This window comes from Triturus cristatus, chromosome 9 (genome assembly GCF_964204655.1).
Source record: "Triturus cristatus chromosome 9, aTriCri1.1, whole genome shotgun sequence".
Lineage (NCBI taxonomy): Eukaryota > Metazoa > Chordata > Amphibia > Caudata > Salamandridae > Triturus > Triturus cristatus.
In genome coordinates, this window is record NC_140592.1 from 260376357 (window position 1) to 260397479 (window position 21123).

Consider the following 21123-nt stretch of genomic DNA (forward strand, 5'->3'; position numbering starts at 1 on the left):
CCATGCAGCTGTTGAATGACTGCCGATATGGACCTGTTGTTTCCATTCTCTGGCAGTTGCATTATCTACAGTGGTACACAGACCGTTTAAGTCTAGTTCATTCTGTCAAAAGGCTCTAGGAATTTATCTAAATTTAAACCTTTCCATTGGAACTTATTTTACCTACAAATATAGTTTGAGTGAAAATACAGTTCAAGTGAAAATGAATCTGAACGAAGGAACGGGTCTTGGAAAAGAAGAATGTTTGTATTTGTACAAGCATTTTTCCAAAACGTTGAATTAATTGTTAAAGTTCGGCTGTAAATTGATTTTTCAAAATTATTTTATGCTCTTCAAATTATTCTTTCCTTCTGTTAAATTTGTTATATATCAATATGTGTATTTTTATTGAAAATAAACCTGACATTGACTTTAATGTAATACGTCAAATTTGTATTTTGCACCAAGAAAGATAGAGCTCCACTCAATTATTATAGAAAATTTAGCTATTTTTTTTAAATCTATAGTCAGGTTAAACCTTCACTAAGTTGTTTTGTTAAAGCTATTCCTTCTGAAACATGTTACTTTATGTAGAACAAAATGGAGAGAATACAGTTTGATGAACCTCATAAAACAAAAAAGAAATGTTCTTGCATGTGTGCAGTGTACATATATTAACCGTAGGTGACTGAGTGAGATGCGTCACAGAAATGCATTCTGAAATGTTTAAACTTCTAACGACTGTTCGTACACTTTTTTTTAAATCGGCGGTCAGTGCGGATCCGGCTCGTCCTTTTTTGACGCAGTTTAACTGTAATTTGGTATAGAGGAAACAGGATGGCCCTAAGGTAATAAAATATGCTAATCTTTGAACAGCATAGCTTGGGGTGCCCAACTGACAGCCGATATAACAGATGGACGTATTAATTCAACTTTATTTCCCGAAGGCCTCCTTACATACAGAGCGTATGATTTTCAAAGTTGATAGAAATGACGTTCTATTGCATACAAAAACCTCACAGTGGCATAATCATGCTATTTACCAGTGCATAAATATTTCAAATCATTGTATGTTCGTTTTTTGGTCAAGATGGCAAAGGTATGTGTAGTTTGTTTGAAGAATATGTGATTACCTATTTATACCATCAACTCTGGTTAACACTAAAAGATGAGAGATATGCAAAAGTCAACGTCCCTACATTTAACAAAATGAAATGTATCACTCTTTAATATAAAATATGTAATGCTGGCTTGGAGAAGAATTAAAAAATGTATCCTTGGACATATTGAGGAAAATATCATGCAGTGCAGCAAGTCACCTTGCTGCACTGCGTGATATTTAACATAATACGGCGCATTCCTGTCTTTTCCCTGCACTGACGCACAATATATTGCCTAGTCCCAATGCAGGCACTCGTGCACCATAGTGCAAGGGTGCTTGCGTTGTAAGCAGGCTTGCTTTTATGCAGTAAGGGACACGTTCCTTCACAAGACTATCCTCTGAGCCATTCTCCTCTTTCTATGTGGGCTGCAGAATGCAGCACATATAAAAAGAGGAAGTAACGAGGAGAAATACAGATATTTCTCCTCGTTATGCCTCACCTAAGGAGGCAAAGCATTTTTGACACATTCCCAGGTCTACAAGTTATTGTAAATATGGAATTCATCAAAATCCTTGGGTGGATGCGTGGGAACACCCACGCTTCGCCCATGGAATGCCATCTTGGGGCAGAGTATCGCAAAACAGAAATTAATCTACATTCATCAAGCCACACAAGGTGTTCTTGCATGGCTTGATCCATTTTACTTAAGAATTGTGTTGCTCTTCACCCCATTGCGTGGCACAAGGGCAACGCAACTCTTTCATAAATATGCTCCCTGTCTCCACTAGGGAAAGCTGGAAAATAGGTCAGATAAACATAAGGTTAACTTCCAACCATTACTCCACAGGAACAATGGTCAGAAATAGCACCACTTGGGAGAAGGGGGCAGAATGGTGCTGCCATCATGAGTGTAGGCTTTGTGGTTATCTTCCCATGGACTGGTTGTCTGCCACAACAACCACACACCTCCTGTGGGAGTCAGATAGGTCCCACAATGCACGTACTGTGCAAAAGAAAGCCATCTAATATTTATCCTGCTTTTTGGTGGTGTATGCTTTTACTGCTTGACTCATGAAGCTTAGTGGTATTTTGAGGCTGGCAATGAAAAGTAGCCGAGGCAAATTAGTGCACCAAATGTTACCAACTAGTGAAGGCACAAAAAAAGTGAAAATCTAAAATAAATGCCTAAATCCCACCCGTATGTGCCTCACATCAACTAGAATTCATACAACACAATGCTGCGTGAAAATCAGAGTTGATGTAGTGAGCAAATGGGAAACAATTGTGCAGCAACATATTCATGTAGATGATGTAATCAGCTGCACACACCCTCAAAAACTGTTTTTATTGTGTATGAGAAAGTATCTCTTTTTGCATGGTCGACCTCATTTGTTGCTGACTGGTAAAACATGGTAAAATTAGCTAATCCCCAAGTAATGTATTTAGTGAAGCCATAGTATATAGTACATGGTGCAGGGAAATATACTTGTGGTATGGAAAATTAAATACCACCTGAGGCCTGCATCACTTAGTGTGCCATCCACTATACTGACAAAAAAAACATGGTGTCAGGCTTATCTGTGTCACCTGACACAAGCAGGCCCTTTTTGACAGCAAAAATCTCGACATTACAATATTAAATGGCACGCTCATGTGGGCCTTGTAGCACACAGGAGAAGGTGCCTTGTATTTAAAAGTGATACATGTCAGAATTTAATGCTAGCCATAGTTACAGAGACTACCCCCTAAAAGCTATTTTCACTTTAAAGGACTCTAGCTTTTCTGTGAGAAAAACTTGAGTTTAGAAAAAATCTAAATCATTCTATCTCAGGTTTAGGAAAAGCTATTGGAATAATTCAAAGACCATATTTACTGTTTATTAAAAACCCAATTCAATGGTGAAGTCAGATTTGTAATAAATATTGAGCAAAAGTGACTTTTAAAAAGTTACACCTCGGCAAGCTCAAGCGTGAAGTAGGCTAGCAAGCATTTGTAGGCCTGCCAGTGCTTACTCTTAATGAGATATGACAACTGCTCCAAGAACCAGTACAATCGCTTGGGCCTTTTCACAGGAAAGGGTGGGTGTGAGATTTGTGAATGATATAAGCTCATGAAGGACAGCTGGGGAGGGTCCAGACACTTCATTACTTTGACAGTGGCCAGGGTAAGGCCTGCCCATTCATAGATAATTGTTAAGTGATAACTGGGAAGAGAAGCCTTTTGTTCTGTGAGCCATCTGTAGCCAGCTTGGCACCATCCCAGGTGGCAGGGCAGCTGATCTTGAAGCCATTTTTAAGTAGCTGAAAAGGAGGTGAGTGCTCATTTCCCTAAACACACCAATATATGGCCCACACTTTTCCTTCATAAGCACAAAGATTCTGCCATGTTGGATTTGTCTCAGAGTGGTGCAGTGTGGGGTAGTTTGCAGTAAGGCAAACAGGATCTGCTTCAAAAGTAGGAAGTGCTGTCCCTCATTGGTTACGGAGTGCCTCAGACTCCCCCCTCACTGGCTAGTGAACCTTACAAAGCTGGCCCCTCACCCACAGCTCATCAGAACACTGCCTAGGCCTGTGGAAGAACAAAATATGACTGGCATTGCTGTTTGAGACACGTATGACAGACCTGAAGGATTAGACCTGCTCCTACTTGCACTCAGGACTAAGAAGTGTTATGTTATGTTATGTTAATTATTTGTAAAGTGCTCAAATCACCCTGGGGCATCTCGGTGCTAACTAGGGGATTGTCCTGAGAGATTGAAATAGGCCGGTATAATGTGGGTGTCTTTATTAGAAGAGAAAAGCTTTCAGCTGTTTCCTGAAAATGCTGTAGCTTGGCATTTTGCGTAAAGAGGGAGGGAGCTCATTCCAATATCTTGGCGCAAGATATGAGAAGGCTCTAACACCTGTACGGACGAGGCGAATTTGAGGGACCTGGGGGAGATCCTGAGTAGAAGATCTAAGATTCCTACAAGGGGAATATTTTATTAATTTTTTCCGCTAATATAGGGGACCTCTTCCATTCAGTGCGTTATATGTAAGGCAGCAAATCTTAAAAAATGATCTCTTCTTCACTGACAGCCAATGCAATTCACTTTGCAAAGGAGCCGAAGATGAGCCTGAAGGATGATTTAACATCATCCTTGCTGCAGTGTTTTGTACTACTTGGAGTTTGGCCAAAAGTGTCTCTCCCACTTCAGCCAACAAAGCATTTCCATAGTCGAGGCGACTAATTACCACCGCCTGGACAACTGTTCTGCGATGGGGAGTAGGCAAATAAGGAAGAATTTTCCTAAGAAGCCGGAGACCATAGTAGTACAAACTCGTGGTAGTCGCAATGTGATCCTTCATAGTCAGGACCCGGTCTAATTTTAGACACAGATTTTTTACTGACTGTTTGGGGAAGGGGGCCAGGCCCAACTGAGCAGGCCACCAATCCTCTGACCAAATGTCCATGGCTTTACCCATTAACATGACCTCAGTTTTTTCCGGATTCAACTGGAGACAATTTGCTGTCATCCAGTTGGAGATGGTAAGCATACAGGTAGCAAAACGGATTTTGTCAAGCTCTGGGTTTGGTCCGATGGTAAACATAAGTGGACTCCAAGGGTCAGTTTGTCTGACCTGTATGGTACAAGGATGCAACAACTTTTTTCAAATGCAAACAGCTCACCAGTAGTAACTGGAATCCGACTGGACCCTGGGTGACCTCTGCAGGAGTGAGACCTGGCCCCTAAGTTTTCTCCCTCTGGCTATGGGGCCCTTAGATGTGACCAAGAGGAGCTGCCCCTGACACTCTGAAAAGTTGGGACTTAAAAAATGTTTGAACTTCCAAATTTTCTAGAGTGTCAGCTAGTCCTCAATGCAGAGGTGCCACATTTTGATATAACGTTGTCAAATGCTGTTTCCAGATTGCCTCATTGGGGGATGTTGAGCTCTAACAAAAAGACTATGGGTACACTTATTATTATTTAACACAGCAGAGCTCAGCAAGGGAACATGTTGCCTGTAATGCGTAAAATGGAGAGAGTAGAAATTCTCCATATTTGTAAAGGTATGGGCCATTTCTGCTCTCTCTTTGCACTAGTGCATTGTGTGCTGCCTATCATCAACGCAGGCACCCTTTCACAACAAAGCAAGCTTGCCTGCAATATGGGCACGATTGCTTTTGTGCAGAAAGGGACATCTTCCTGCACAAAAGCAATCCTTAGAGGAATATTCTTCTTTCCATGTGTGCTACAGAATGCAGTACACATAGAAAGAGGAAGTAACGAGGAGAAATATGTTTCTCCTCGTTACGCCTCTTTTGGGTAGGTTCAAAATTTTGGAGCAAACCCAGGTTTACAAGTCTTTGTAAATAGCTTTTAGTGTCAAAATACATGAATGGATGTATGGGAAAGCCTGTGCAACTGTACCACTTTCCAAAATGTGAAAAATTCTGTAGGAAAATTATTTTTCAAAATTACTATTTTTAATGCGCAGAGTTGTAACATATCAAATAATGATGTTGCACTTGAAACACATTACCTAAGTCATGTAGAAGAGTAAATAATGAGATAAATAGATTTGCCACATTTTTGTGCAAGATGCCATTATTCGAAATATGGATGTAGTTTCTGGTGTTCGGTTCAACTTGCTCCTGCCCATTTCCCCCTCTGGATCAGTGTCCCGCTGCAAGTCTTCCCTCACTTTGTCTTGGTGCAGCACTGGGTAGATGACGTCAATATGATAGTGGTATACAATGCTCTTAGAAAGCATGTACTGTGAAGGAAGCTTCCATCATGTACCCAAAATAAACCCTTTCAAGGATTGCCACTAGAAGTGTTCATGTGAATGTGCAAATTATATAAGCCATTGTTAGAGGGTTGTTTCATTTTGTGTTGATCATCTCCGGAGGGCAGTTGCTGAGAGGGAAGATGGAATATTTCTCTTACCTTAAGAAATGGTTAGCGCTTAATTAGTAGAACATTAGGTGGTAGTTTCTGATTTGCCAATGCCACACTAACCATGATCATACTATGTTGAATTTGCAGAATCTGTGAATAGAAAGTGTGATTTGTGTACAAAATCTCTTAGGCTTTAGCTGCTTGTGTTGATATCTTTACTTGTTGGGATTATAAAGCTGTTGTCAGCACTGCTGTCACTGAAACTTTATTTTCTATGTTCATTTCACTTAGATTCTTTATGGCATGTATCTTTGATCCTAACAAGTTAGACACTGGAAGTCTTGCTTAGATACTGCCTGATTAGGGATTAATGAGTTTTACAATTTCATATTACATATAATTCTGCATTAAGTCTTTATGGCATATCATGCATTTTTCTCTGTACTGGATTTTGACAGTTCTGTTTTAAAATCAATTTTTAGCTCTGTTTCTGATCCAGAACTCAGTTGTTTACACATTCAATAATTTGCTCTGTTTAACACTCCTAACATTGTGTTCTCCTGCTTAGGAGTGTAGTCTCTAAACACTAGATCAACTGGGGAAGCTTGCGCCAAGTTGTTTTGCTAGAAATCAGGGTGAACAAATATTGAGGTTCAGGGAAATTATTGGGGTTTGACTCCCACAAAGGTGGTAGCAGAGGATGGTTAGAATTAGAGCACCACCACTTTAAGGGATTAATGCTTAAAATGAGGAGAAAAGAGTTTTGGAGCTTTGCCAATTTCCTGGTGTGGGATCCTTCTGTGGGGTAGCGAGTGGTATTACTGAGTGGTTCTGAATGAACTAGAGTGTAAGTATGAATGAGGAGAATTTGAAAGCATAAGTCTGTTTGCTTTGTAATGATGGATTTCTGTTTTTGTGGTGAGCTGTTTGGTTATGTGATGATGATTGGGTCTCCAATTGGTGCAGTAATTACTATGTTGATATTATACCATTCATACTGGTGAACCCATTTGATGTATTTTCTTTTACAGGAGAGAATTGAGTTGGTTATTGAATTTTTACATTAATCCAAGATCCCTAGACAATAATATTATTATTACCTTGTCTGTATTGTTGTGTGTAGAGCGAGGCGCTTTTTCATATTGGTAGGCACCATATTCAAAATTTTCATTTTCATGATTGAGAGATTAACTTGGGTTACTGTGCTTGCCCTGAGTGCATGAGGTATTAGGACAGTAATGCAAGGTAGAATTCTACTACTCAGAACTTTGCCTAGAGAGAACTTTGTATAATGTGTGAGATTCAACCTTGTTTCCTGGTGCTATTTCTTTGTTCACTGGAAATCAAGTTTGTAATGTTGAGCATTTTAACTCATGAAATACTGACTTATTTTCCTTTCTAGAGTACACAGATAAGGGGTTTATTGATTTTTATATTTTTATTGTGTTCTGTAGTTGTTTTCCTGTTCATGAAGAAATCACACAGTGATTGGCTGTGCAGTCAGGGAGCTGCACTGGCATTTGTGTGATGTCATCATTAACTGTGATCTGATTTTTGTTTGTCAGTGTAGTTGCACTAGGATTGGGTGGCCTTTGACAGAGCTGCCCAGCAATTGTTTGTTACTCGCTAAGTTTATTTTCAGTGTTGTTTTGATATTTTAGATTATTTTTAGTTTGTGTAAGTGTAAATATGGATGGAGTATTGACAAACCTTAATCCCAAGAGAGAGAAGATAATCCTAAGGAGGGTCAGAAAATGCTGAAGGAAGGCACACCAGCATTTGAAATGGTGGGAGAGGTCATGTATTATACGTTTGTCTAAATTCCAGAATGGAATAAATTTACAGCACATAATTAAAAACTGCAGTTTCCTTTGAAAGGCACTTTTAACTTTGAAGAATTACACTTTTTGAGATAGATCATGTACAATATGAAACCAATGCCTAGAACTACACAGTTCAAATCACTCAATAAATGGGATGACATAGCAACAGGGAAGGAAAGAGAAAAGAAACATAGATCATTTAAGAAGTCCTTCAGGGGCTGGTTAGAGCCCAGACTGGATGTCGAAGAGAAAGCATTGAGAATAGACAAAATGGTAAACGTGAATACATTTCCGGCTATAGTGACAGAGTCAGAACAAGTTAAGACAGATAAATTGAAAGAGAATAAGGAATAAGGAGATGATGATGAGAAAATCTTTAATGAGTTATTGATTTTAAGACCTCCTCCTTACACAGACAGACCAGCAGAACTGATTCAGACTGCTGTTGGAGTTGGTGGAAGGGGATAAACGGCAGCAGTACAAGCTCCCACTGGAGTTGTATCAAATGCCCCGGCAGAAGTCCCAGCTACAATGGCAATGCCTAGTACAAGTGGGACAGAGCGTGCTTTCTCTACAGTGGTAAAAGAGCCACCTCCCATAGGAGATATGTATTTGGATCCTTATGGCAGAATTTGGAGAGTTGCTTCAGAGTAAAGTGGATTTGAACAGAATATTGACATATAATGCTGTTGAGATGAGGTATTTGATCAAAGAGGCAGCAAGGTGCTCCAAAGAAGCGCATGATAAATTAGAAGAATTGGCTGATGTATTAGACATTAATATAAGTAAAATAAAGACTGTCAAACAAAATTACAAATTGATTTAACACATGATGAAATGAAGGAGCTGGATCTCATTTCAGTAAGAGCCCATATTAAAATCTGATAGAGAAAACACAAGACTGAAAAGATTTAAAGAAATAATTCAAGAAATGAAAAAAGGGAAAGATGAATAAGAAAAAGATGAAGAACAAAGAAGCGATGGTGGGAAAAAGTGTAGTAAGTGATTAAGAGGTGGGGACAAGAGCTGATTTGTTTGCTTTCACACATAACTTTGCAAATACCAGAAAAAGATATACATTTGGAAAAGGTTATAGGGAAAACAGAGGAAGTTAATGAGTCAGTACATTCTTATTCTGAAAGGTTGATGCAGATATTTAAAAAGCATAGTGGAGTCAAAAATCCAGAGAAGGATGCTTTTGGAAGTTTCGTTTATGTTTTTGTGAATGGGCTGAGATCAGAGATTAGCAATCATATTAAGCAAAGTAAATTATTTTGGTGGACAAAGGGCATTAATGAGATTTTGAAATTAGCTAAAACTGTAGTGATTTTTTTGAAAAGGAACATAAAAAAGCTGAAAGAGAAGCTGAAGATTGCTCAGACAAATCAATTAGAAATGGGTCAGATAAGTTCAAATACAAATTTTGTGAAAAATAGAATGAATGGAATGAATCTAATGGTGCAGTTTGACAAGGAGTTGGAAATGCTTGAATGTTGAAAAGACTGAAGCCTGTCATTTTTGTGGGTGAATTGGGCATTAGAAAAGGGAATCTTGACAGACTTCACAGAGAATTCAAGACAACATACAACAAAATCATCAGATGTAGAAAAATAATGTAATGTCAAACAAAAATAAGTAGAATCAGAACATTTTTGAATGCCAATACCCTCAGCTCTGGTAATGCAGCAAAACATGTGAAATAGAATGCCATGTAATGTGGATCACCAACAGAATACCACTATCCTCACTGATGACAGGCCAGAGAACTCAATGGGCATCCTGTTTCAGGTATGATTTATGCTGGGTTTCTTCAATTTGTTCTGTGGAAATTCCAAACCTAACCCTCACGTGGAAGAGAATTTCAAGTTGGAGGGGATAAGCAATAGACATATTGTTAATAGAGTTTCAGTAGATGTACCAGTCAAAATAGGATATATATGGAATAAACATTAGTTTATTTTATGTGATTCAAACCCATTGAACTTGCTTGGAAGAAACCTTCTTTGCAAGATGAATTGTGTTATTTACTACACACCTGATAGTGTTGAAGTAGAAACACAGGATGAGGATTCACTTTTTAATATCAGCGCAGAGAATTCTAGAGTTGAGATGTACATAGCTTTGACAAAAGAAGCACTCCCTCCTGATTTAAGACTTAGGGCCTGATTACAAGTTTGGTGGATGATATAGTCTGTCACAAACGTGACAGATATCCCATCCGCCATATTACAAGTCCCATAAGATATAATGGAATTGTTATACGGTGGACGGGATATACGTCACAGTTGTGATGGAGTAACTCTGTCTGCCAAACCCATAATCAGGCCCTTACTGTTGGAGAAGTATATGATTTTACAGGGAAAGAAATTGGATTGATTATAATAGAAGAACCAGTAAAAATAAAGATTGAACTAGAGGCAGTATTCCCCAAAACAAGACAGTACAGACTAACTAAAGAGGCTGATGAACAAATTACACCATTAATTAAGAAAATAATGGAGCAGGGAATCCTCCAGAAGGTCCATGACAGTTCAATTCTCCTGTAATGGGAATTGAAAAACAGAGCAGCAAATGGAGCATTATTTAAGACCTCTGAAAGATTAATAAAATTGTGCTCCCGTGCTGTCCTGTGGTACTGAATCCAGCCGTAATACTGTTCCAAATTTGTGCAGAAGCAGAATGGTGCACAGTCATTGTCTTGTGCCAAGGATTCATTTCAATATGATTGCATTAGGACTTGCAGTCCCTTTGCGCATTTCAATTTTGGAACAAAGTTCTTGTGTGGTGTAGGATCCTACTAGGGTATACAGAGAGCCCTTCAATTTTCTAACAGATGCTTAAAAAGGATTTAGAAAGTTTAAAAACAGCATGTGATTCAGTACTATTTCAGTATATAGATGACCTTGTGTTAGCATCTAAAATTAAAGAAAAGTGTAAAATGTATACAATTGCATTGTAGAATCATTTGGCAGACAATTAGCATAAGGTTTTCTCAACAAAAATGCAGTACTGTGAGAAGGAAGTTATCCATTTTGGATGCCATATTGAGAAGGGTGTGTGAAAAGTCTTGAAAAAACACATTTCTGCAATTCTGAACTTGAGTCCTCCGACTACCGAAAGGGAGGTTCAGATGTTTCTGCGAATTGTTGGCTACTGCTGTCAGTAGATTCCAAATGTTTTCCAGACAGCAAAGCAGTTTGCGAGGCTGACATGTAATGATACTCAAGATCAGGTCCCATTTGATGACAAGTGACTTGAATCATTTAAAAAACTGAAAGAGAGTTTGTGTCATGTGTCCACTGTCAGGAGTCCTGACTACAATATGATTTTCTATTTGTTTTGCTGTGAAAAAGATGGGTGTTCACTTTCAATACTTGCACAAAGACTCGGCGGGCTCATGCGTCCAATTACTTATCTTCCTGGAGTGTTCGTCCAGTTGCTTTAAGTATTCCAGAATGTCTGAAATTGGTTGCAATAGTTTATTTGGCAATAGAGCAAAGTTAAGGAATTGTGGATGAGCCATGCTTTAATTGTTTCTGTCCGTACTGAAATCCTATTAACAAGAATAAAAACACAGCACATTACAAATAGCAGGCTAATGCATTATGAATAGGTGATACTTAGAGCAGCCAACATTTCAATTTGAAGTTGCAATATCCTGAATCTAGCGGTACTGCTTCAGATTTCAGACAAATGTGAAGATGCGAAAATATTGTTGATGACAAATTAGAGCACAATTGCATGGAGGTGACTAAATTAAGCACTGAAGTAAGAACAGAAATTAAGCAGATACCACTTGAGATTTCACTCTGTTTGTTGATTGTTCCTGTCTAATGGATCCATATGGAGAATTGAGAGCAGCTTATGGAGTATGCTCTGTTTCAGAAACAATTAGAGGCATCTACTTACCAAGTTTGACATCAGCACAAGTAGCAGAATTATTTGCTCAAACATTAAGCTTTCTGCTTGCCAGAGAATGTAAATGTGATAATTTATACAGATACTCAATATCTTTTTGGAGGTGTGGTTGATTATGGTCAGCTCTGGTCACAAAGAGGGTTCATGACATCTTTAGACCCTCCAATAAAGCCTAGTATAGCATATTAGTTTTTTTTGGATGTAATTCAAAAACTAAAAGAAGTAGCAGTTGTAAAATGCCAAGCCCATAATGCTGGAAAACATTTGGTCACTTAGGAAACAAATATGCCAACCAAATGGCAAAATATTTTGCCTTGCAGGAAGGGACAGTGGTTCATGAAAAGGAATAATGTCACATAATATTCAAACTTCGAGATCTATTTCTTTATGATATCCTTGCAGACTTCCTTAAGCGAGTTAAGAGATTTACATGGAGATGCTACTAAAAATGAAAAGTTGAAATGGATAAAATTGGGCTACAAAAAGAATTATCAGAATTTATATGTGAATAAAGATCAAAAATATGTTGTACCTGATGCAGTGCTACAGCCCATGTGTAAATATTGGCATAATCAAACTCATGCAGGAAGAGATAGTCTAATCAGGTTATTTAAGAGGTATTGTGAAAATGCAGGATTTGCACATGTTGCCGAAGATGTACGTGAACAATCGCTAGTTTGTCATTTAAACAATCAAGGTAAAAACACCATTACTGCCATGAATCTCTTTGGCAAATTGGATGTCCATTTACAAGATTGCATGGAGACTTTATTGAGATGCCATTTTGCAATGGCCTTACAAATATCTTGGTAGTTTTCTGTTCTCTAAATGGACCGAGCCGTTTCCCACTAGGATAGAAGAAAGCCTTACAGTAGCCAAATTGCTGTTGAAGGAGTTAATACTAGGTGTGGGCAGTAAGCTCCACTCTGTAGGCAGAGTTCACTGAGTTTTGCCACTCTGCACAAGTTTCAAGTCAAAGAGAGTAATCGATTCACTCTCTCAGAAAGGGTAGTGGGACAACATCTGCTAAAAGGTATTGTGCCAGTGGTATATACCATTGTTGGAGGTTCGCAATTAAAGAACAACTAATTAAGCATTCCCCATCTGATTGCTGTGTTTTCACAGCCAATAAACATTTTAAAAACTATTTCCACTGCCAATCTTTGCCCACTCTACCATCGCTGGAGCTCACAGCCAATAGACAACTAAAAGAATTTCCCCAACCAATCCAATTACAAACGATTTTTTCCAACCCAATCTGGAGCAACTTCCTGTACTGCCGGTAATGGAATGGGCTGATTTCTGGGGCACGCTACATGCCCTGCCTGCACTGCCTCTGAAGCTTGTGGGAGGCTCTGCGGAGGTCAAGTGCATGGCTCAGCCCCCACTGGAGTCTCTTCTGGTCCTGAGGGGAGCTTGGTGTCCGGAGTGAGCAGGGCTAGGGGGGGTGGGTCTCCAGCTCTGCTGTGTGGGACAAGAAGTGTGGGTAGTGGATCACGTGACATTGGAAGTGGAGTAGACACAATGGGCCGAGGAGCTGGGCTGCCTAGCACCACCTGACTGCAGCCCCCGGACTCATGGAAACCTTCCTGTAGCACTCCAGATCTATGAATTTTAGCACTTACAGTCACCCCCAGAGAAGGACTGTTGCTGAACACCCATGGGCATGCCGCTGGACACCCAGCCTTGTAGCAGTGCACAGAGCAGAAGCACGCCCAAGCGTACATCACTTAGAAGCATTTCTAAATGTTTGCATTCATTTGCATTGTGAAAACTGTAGTTCCTAGAAGCACTAGGTGCTCATTACATGCCTGCTCTGACAGCTATTCCTGGAAAGTGACATGCATGTTATCCCTTCTCTGTGGCAGCCCTATTCCTATTTCCCTAAAGCGCCTTCCTTTCAAGGCATGAGCCTGCTATTGAAGGGGGTACCACTGCAGGAACGAAAATTAGTTTTTTTTATATTGGTGCCAAAACTCAAAAGCCTAAGGGGCTGCCCAATCCCATTGGCACGTCTACTTGGCAACTTCCATAGTATAATAGGGTGGCCAGACATAGTTGCTGAGAAGGCTGCATAATCTCAATAATGGGCTCAATCCAGGAGCTAGGCAGACTCCACAGTCTCAGGAGCGGTCCATACACAGGGGCTTAGGAGCTAACTAAAATCATGTGTTCAACAGATTCCGCAGTCTCTGGGGATGACTAGACAGACATATGGGATCAGCAGACTCTGCAAGTTCTGGGGCTCACTAGACACATGGGCTAAGAGAACTACATCATCTTAGGGAAATTGACATACACAGGAGCTCTTCAAGCTCCATAGTCTGAGGCTTACCGGTCCAGGCTCAGTTTACATCGGAGCTCCGCTGAGATTCAGCCATAAGGCAGGGACATCCTGAGATGCTGATTGCTTACCCTGCACTGTGCCTGGACCCGGAGCCTCCCCATCACAACACGCCCTGTGACTGAGATGACAGCATCCCTAACTCAAGCTCTGTACTCCCAGACCTTTCTGCAAGCCTGAGGGGTACAGTGTGTACATCAATACTCTTCACCTTCACCAGCAGGCTCTATGAATGTTACCTACACAAGGACACCACCCAGGAGCCTAGACCACAACAAAGCTCCTAGCATAGACTACTCAAAGGTCTCATGCCCTCCTGCCCTTTGTTTTCCTCTTACCCTTCTGTGGCACCCCATTCTTCCTGCACCCCATTAGCGAGGACACATTGGAATCCTTAGCTCATGACCACAAGGTGTCTGGTAAGTGGGCGCTTGGCCTGGAAAATTACAACTTCCCTCATTATGCATTGATGTAGGTGATTCACTGGCCCTATCAAGTCCTGTTCATCACTTTATTTTTACTGGGAGGTTCACAATATAACTCCACTTGCTTCCAGAACTTCATGAATTTGAGTCTTTCAGTATCTCTGCTGAATTTAGCAGAGTGAAACTATGCAAGCTCCACCCAGGCCTAGTTGATACCACCTTTTAGCCTCTCAACTTCTGTGGCACTCACTTTAAAAATGAAGTGCTAAAGATAATCTGTACAGCTTTTGAGGTCAAAGATTCCACTACAGTTACCGACCATAGTCCTCTGGGGTGGTGGAAAGAATGAACGGTACACCCAAGAACAAACTGGCAAAAGTCTGTTCCTCGATAGGTCTAAGAAGGCTAGATGCAATTCCCTTTGTGCTACTGAAAATGAAAAGCACTCCAAAGAGGAAAACATGTTTATTTCCCCATGAAATATAATCATGGAAAGATGAATGAAACTTGCACATGTACCTTCAGCTGCATTCTTAGAATTGCTGATGATATCCTTCAGAATTATTACAAAGGTCTGGCTGATGTGGTAAAATCTGTCTTTCACCAAGTTGATGCAGTCACAGAAGACTACAGAGATACACCCTGTCAGAGCTTGAATGCAAGGGACTAGATTCTCATCTGTAAACATGTTCATAAAGGCTGTTTAGATGAGAGGTAGAATTGCCCTTACCAGATTATCCTGACTCCCAATAGTGCCGTCAGTGTGCAGGAGTGCCTCAATGCATCCACACTGCTCATACAAAGAGAGTTAAAGCAGCTGAAGCAGTGGAAGAGGCAGAAGTTGATGATCGAGGTGCATAGACTACTGAACAAAGAGACAGTTTGAGTAACAGCCCAAGTCACGTTTGCAGCGTGTATCCGGGGGGGCAGGGGGGACGTTGTTTTTGTAACTGGTGAAGATCAAATTTAAAATCAAGTAAAAGATTCAGAGAGAAATCTAAAGCAACAGTTGCAAGTGATTGAAGGTTTAGATGAAGAGTTGAAAACTTTGGAAACCCAGTTACAAAATGGACTGAGTGAAAGGCTGGTGCTATGCTTCAAACGACTCTTATATTCAGTTGCAACTTGTCAAACTTGCAACTGAATATAAGAGTTGAAAATATTCCCTCTTGGAGAAGAATAGTTGTTGAGGAAAGAGCAGATGAAAGAAAGCCTGAACAGAATACAAGACCGAGTGAGTGAAACTGAATGCTAAACACTGTCACTGAAGAAGTAAGGGCTGTAGAAAATCCGAGGTTGAGAATTTGCAAGAAAAACATTGTAAGTCAGAGTTGGTGATAGGAAAGCAGTCAGCCTGGGAGACTAATGAGAGTAAAACATTGACTAGTAAAAGATCATCCAGAAGGAGAGATCCCAATCGAAAGTATGCACCTCCAGGGGGGGTGTATCGAGCTACAGTGTCGGAAGAGGATAAAGAGACTGATTAATTTGAAGACTGCCAATTGAATAAGTGCCATAACATTTTTGAAAGATAATCAGATCTAGAGACTGATTCAGAAGTAAAAAGAGACTTAGGGCTTAATTACAAGTCTGGCGGTCTACAGATCACCAGAATAGTCGGGGGAGGGGTCGGACCATCATTGCCACTCCGCAGCAGCCAGAGAACGGCCGTTCCCTGGTGGTGTTGCTGTGGTGTAGAGTCATTAATATGCTTGGTGGTACTTTGGAGGTCCCGTTAAGCATATGAGGAGTTTCCTCTCCTCCAGGGTTTTCATAGCAGTTCCTCCTCCTTGAAAACCCTGGCGAAGAGCATGAGCCCCCCTGTGAGCATGCATACTAGTTCCTGCACTGCCTGGAATTTTCAGTCCATGTCATGCAGGAAATGTTGTTGGTGTTCTCATTGCGGTGCCCATTTTGAGAGGCACCACTGTTGGAATGCCAAAAACAAAGCCAGACAGACAAGAAGAAACTCTTACTCTGATGGGCAGTCCGATCGTGTCTTTGGTGGTGTAGCAGCTGGGCAGAACCGGCGCTGCACTGCCAAAGTTGTAATCAAGCCCTAAGAAATATTGAATTTAGATGAAAATCACAATAGTGATGAGAATTTTGCTTACAGACTAAGAAAAAAATAAAAGACTTTTAAAGAAAAAAAATAAGGACACAGAGAGATTTTTGATTTTTTTAAAGAACTTGAACCCATATAATGAATTTTGAAATTCTTTCCTTCCTTTTACAAAAACTCAATATTAATTTTTATAATAGACTGAAGAAGAAATACATTTTTCCCACAAATATTTTTGGTTTAGTTTTCAACATGAAGACGGAACACAGCATGTGCTGCAAAATGTTAGGGATGGTGTTATTAACATTACTATTAGTAATATTAGCTGGCCTGTTGGTGTGCTTCCTGTCTCCTGTGGGAAATGTTTAAACAACAGAAATAGTGATGCTGCAATTAAAATTAACCATACAAATTTAGCACATGAGATACAAGTACATGGAAACCATTTAGTTAGTGGCTTTAGAGATAATGTACATACAAGAATGATCAAAGAAGATATTGAGATGATGAAAGTAGAAAACTCTTTTGTGCGCACTTTTTCCCTAATTCAGCTGGGGAAGGGGAAACCTATGAACAACTCAAGCTCTCATATTCACACTCCTGTAGTCTGTTTGTAATCTTCAATTATGAGGATTTTCATTCTCCACACCTGACTGACTTTAATGTGACATTAGGAAATTAATTCAGTATTGAAAATCAGAAAGAGACAACATATGGTAACTATTTATAAGCAATTATACAAATCAGTGCTAAAAGTAATATGGATGCTGTTTATTCATGCTAATTAAGTAAGAGTGTGATTTAGTTACGAAACACAACAAGAGAGGTGTAACAGAGGTAAGAACTTTGGAACAGCATAAGACTGCTTTGAAAGAGATCAAGGAAGAAAATTTCAATGTTTAGCTTTACATTGATAATAGACGATGGACGAGAGAGGAAAGGTGAAATGTGTTTACTATTTATACCTGAGCTAACTATATCTCACGTCCCCGCAATGCACTGCTTATGACCTCACATATTACATCACTCATGACATGGTCAGTGACATCACTGATGACATCACTCATTACTGCGGTTTCGCCAGCAGCACCTGATCGCTGGTGGAGCACATTTAAATGCTTAGAAAGCTTCCTCCATTATATGAGAAAGACGACATCCAAGACAGGAAAAGGTTAATCACTCATTGCATCAAGTACCTCCAGACAGCAACACGTTTCAGCTGTCAAGCAGTCTTTATCATAATGAATAGGTGTTGTTTTGTTTAGGCATGTATTCATTTAAGCCAATATGGAAACTAGGTTTGGAATGGGGAGCGTAGGTTTGGCGGGGAAGTAGGAAAAATGTTTTGTTTTTTAACATTACTGCATGTGGTTTTCAGGCTTATTTTGGACAACAGATATTAGTTTTAGACTCTGTTTAGCAATATTAGACAAAATAAGATGCTATCATTGATGTTAAGTTGATATCAGTAAATGTAAATGGGTTGGACAATTTAAGGAAAATGAAGTCCATATTAAAATGGCTCTCTAAGCATATTCCCAATTCTTGCTTAACAAAACAGGCTTGGTACCACCTAAAGCTATTAACATTTTCCTCACCCACTACAGCTCAAAGAGGGGTAGCAATATTGAAATCAAAAATGCTTGGAGGCAACATTTTAAAACCCATATAAGATGAGGCTGCGAGATAGGTGCCTATAACAATTGAACTATATCATCTGAACATTACGATAATTACATAATAAGGCCCTCTGGAAGGTGGCCCAGAATCAATTTATTATTTCATCACTGTACTAATGGACTTTCCTAAATTGATTAAGATGGGGGGTGACTTCACCTTTCTACAGTCAATAAATGTGGACTCAACAGAACCCAGTGGAAACAACAATATAGTAGAGCCCTCCATCAGCTAAAGAAATAGTTGTGATTGGTTGATGCTTGGGGGTTCCATTTATGGCACACAGAAATATTTTACCTATTTTTTTAGCTCCAAACAGCTTCACAAATAGATTTATTTATAATTTCTAAAAATGCGGAATCACCTAAAATCACATCAAACATCTGCATCAAGGCTAGATCTAATATTTCCAGAAATTGGAAATTGAACATGACGATGTTTACAAATGTATAATTCATAGAACAAAAAACAGATAGAGCAAACTTTTTTTTCAAACAAAATACTGGGATGACATCTTGGGAGAATATTTGAGAGTCATACAAGTGTATGATAAGAGGAGAAGCTATTGCTTTATCGCCATACATGAAGAAAATTTAAGAATCCTAATTACTGTTATTGCAAATCAATCTCACAGCGAACACAATTTGAATTTAAGTAACAGTCAAAGTAATTTTTTTAGCAGGGAAAAAGCTAAAGAAAAATGTAAGTGCTAATGTTTTGAAAGAGAAATACTGAGTTCATGTAACATAAGGCAGAAGGCTTCTGAGGATGGGGAAGATGCAGTTAAAATCTTAGCCTGGAAAACCAAAATGCACTAGATTGAAAACATGGTATCCCAAATAATAGAATGTAATAATTGCTTAACATCTGATATATCCATCCATCCAGCTATAGAGAAGGCATTTGAGCTTTTTTGGGAAAACTTTAGAAAGACCAGCCAAATCCCTAAGATATAGAGATAGTAGACTATTTAAGTTGATTACAGATGCCCGTACTGAATGCAGTGTAGTTCACCACTGTAACAAAGCCACTTACTCAAGATGAAATAACCTACACCATAAAATCGCTTGCTGCAGGAAAAGCCTGATGGGAAGACAAATTTTCTGCCACATGGTATAAAATGTTGCTAGAAGAATTTAAAGAGTCCTTGACACATCTTTTTTACTATTTGTTAAAGGAAGGCGAGGCACCATCATCTTTCGATAAAGGAGTACTAATACATTTCCTTGAGAAAAGGAAAGACCTGGTACATCTGAATTCATATCGCCATATAACACTATTAAACGTGGATTGCAAAATACTTCTTAAAATGATAACTTTGCGTAAAGGTTCCTTTATTCCCCAATTATTTCATAAAGACCAAAACGGGTTTATACCTGGGTGTCAATTATATGCCAGAACTCGTTTTTTTAATAGAAGCTATTGATGTTTTCACCTCTTCAAAAACTGACACCGTTATAATTTTCCTAGATGGCAAAAAACATTTACTATATATGCTAGAAGTTTCAATCTAGAGTATTTCAGGCAGTGGGATTCCCAGCTATATGAGTCAGAAATGTGCAGCTCTATATGAATGTGCAAGAGCCACATTTATAGTGAATGGAATTAAAACAAATGAAATTGCTATCTCACAAGTCACCAGACATGCCTGCCCTCTTTTCCCATTGCTTTTTCCAATATACATTGAACCTCTAGCATTGGCTATAAAATCCTTCCAAGAGATAAGAATTCAGGGTGATACAAAATTGAAACTATATGCAGGTGAGATGGTTTTGTATAATAGCCATGGATCAACTCATTATTTTTAGCTATTGAGAACGTTTTTAAAGATGAGGGTACACAGCGAATAAAAGTAAGACAGATACTTTTGATTAATACAACTCTTTAGATATTGGCTTCCCTTCTTCCTTTTAACTATGTAAATATGGCAATAAAATAGCTGGGAATCTGGGTATCTGATAATTTGGAAAAACTATATGACAGAAATCATAAATTATTAATTTGCAATAATAGGCAGAGTTGCATTTATAAAATGAGTATTTTTCCATTGCTATTGCTTTTTTTCTCAACATTCCCATGAGTAATTTTCTAGAAAAGCTTCTTTATTAAAATAAAAGGGTTAATCAGCAGCTTTGTCTTGCAAGAACAATCCACAAGAATCAGTCTTAAAAAATTGCAATTACCTAAGGAAGAAGGGGGGTAGCATTAACTCATTTTGGGAACTGCTATCATGATGTGCATATTTTAATGCTTCCTCAATTACATGATGATCTTCATAACCAGATATTTGACAATTTCTTCCTACATCTGGCCAGAGGGGAATGTTGTGCATATCCAGCTCCCAAAAGATGTACATGCTCAAGAAAGTTGTATTGATGAATTTAACTTGAAACCAAAATGATAAGGAAAAAAACATGCATAACTTGAGCTCTACTTTTTTTTTCCTTTTATATATTATTTTTATTAGAGCAGGAATAACAGAAAACACAACATTACAGGATGGATACAAAGATGAAAATAGCAGATACCAAATATCAATCAAAATGATCATCCATTGTTGAGCGATTGATAAAAATCCTGTTCCTAAAATGCATTAATAAAAATTGGTATATATGAAATATGTTCGACCCTCCCCCACATTAGACCATATTCACATAGTGTACCTGCCATTTCTTTCCTTCTGGTAGTTTTCTAGGAAAACCAATACATATAGTAGCCATTACTGCCCAATTAATATCTCAAAATCAATATAGCAACTACTTCTCTATTTTATATTAGTATCCCAAATTATTTCAAGTGCTTGTGCAACTAGCAGCAAATATTTTAATGTAGTGCAAAGATCAAGTCCCTACAGACAGTGCTATACAATTGGAATGTGATTTGCTAAGTCATAAAATAAGAGGAGAAGTT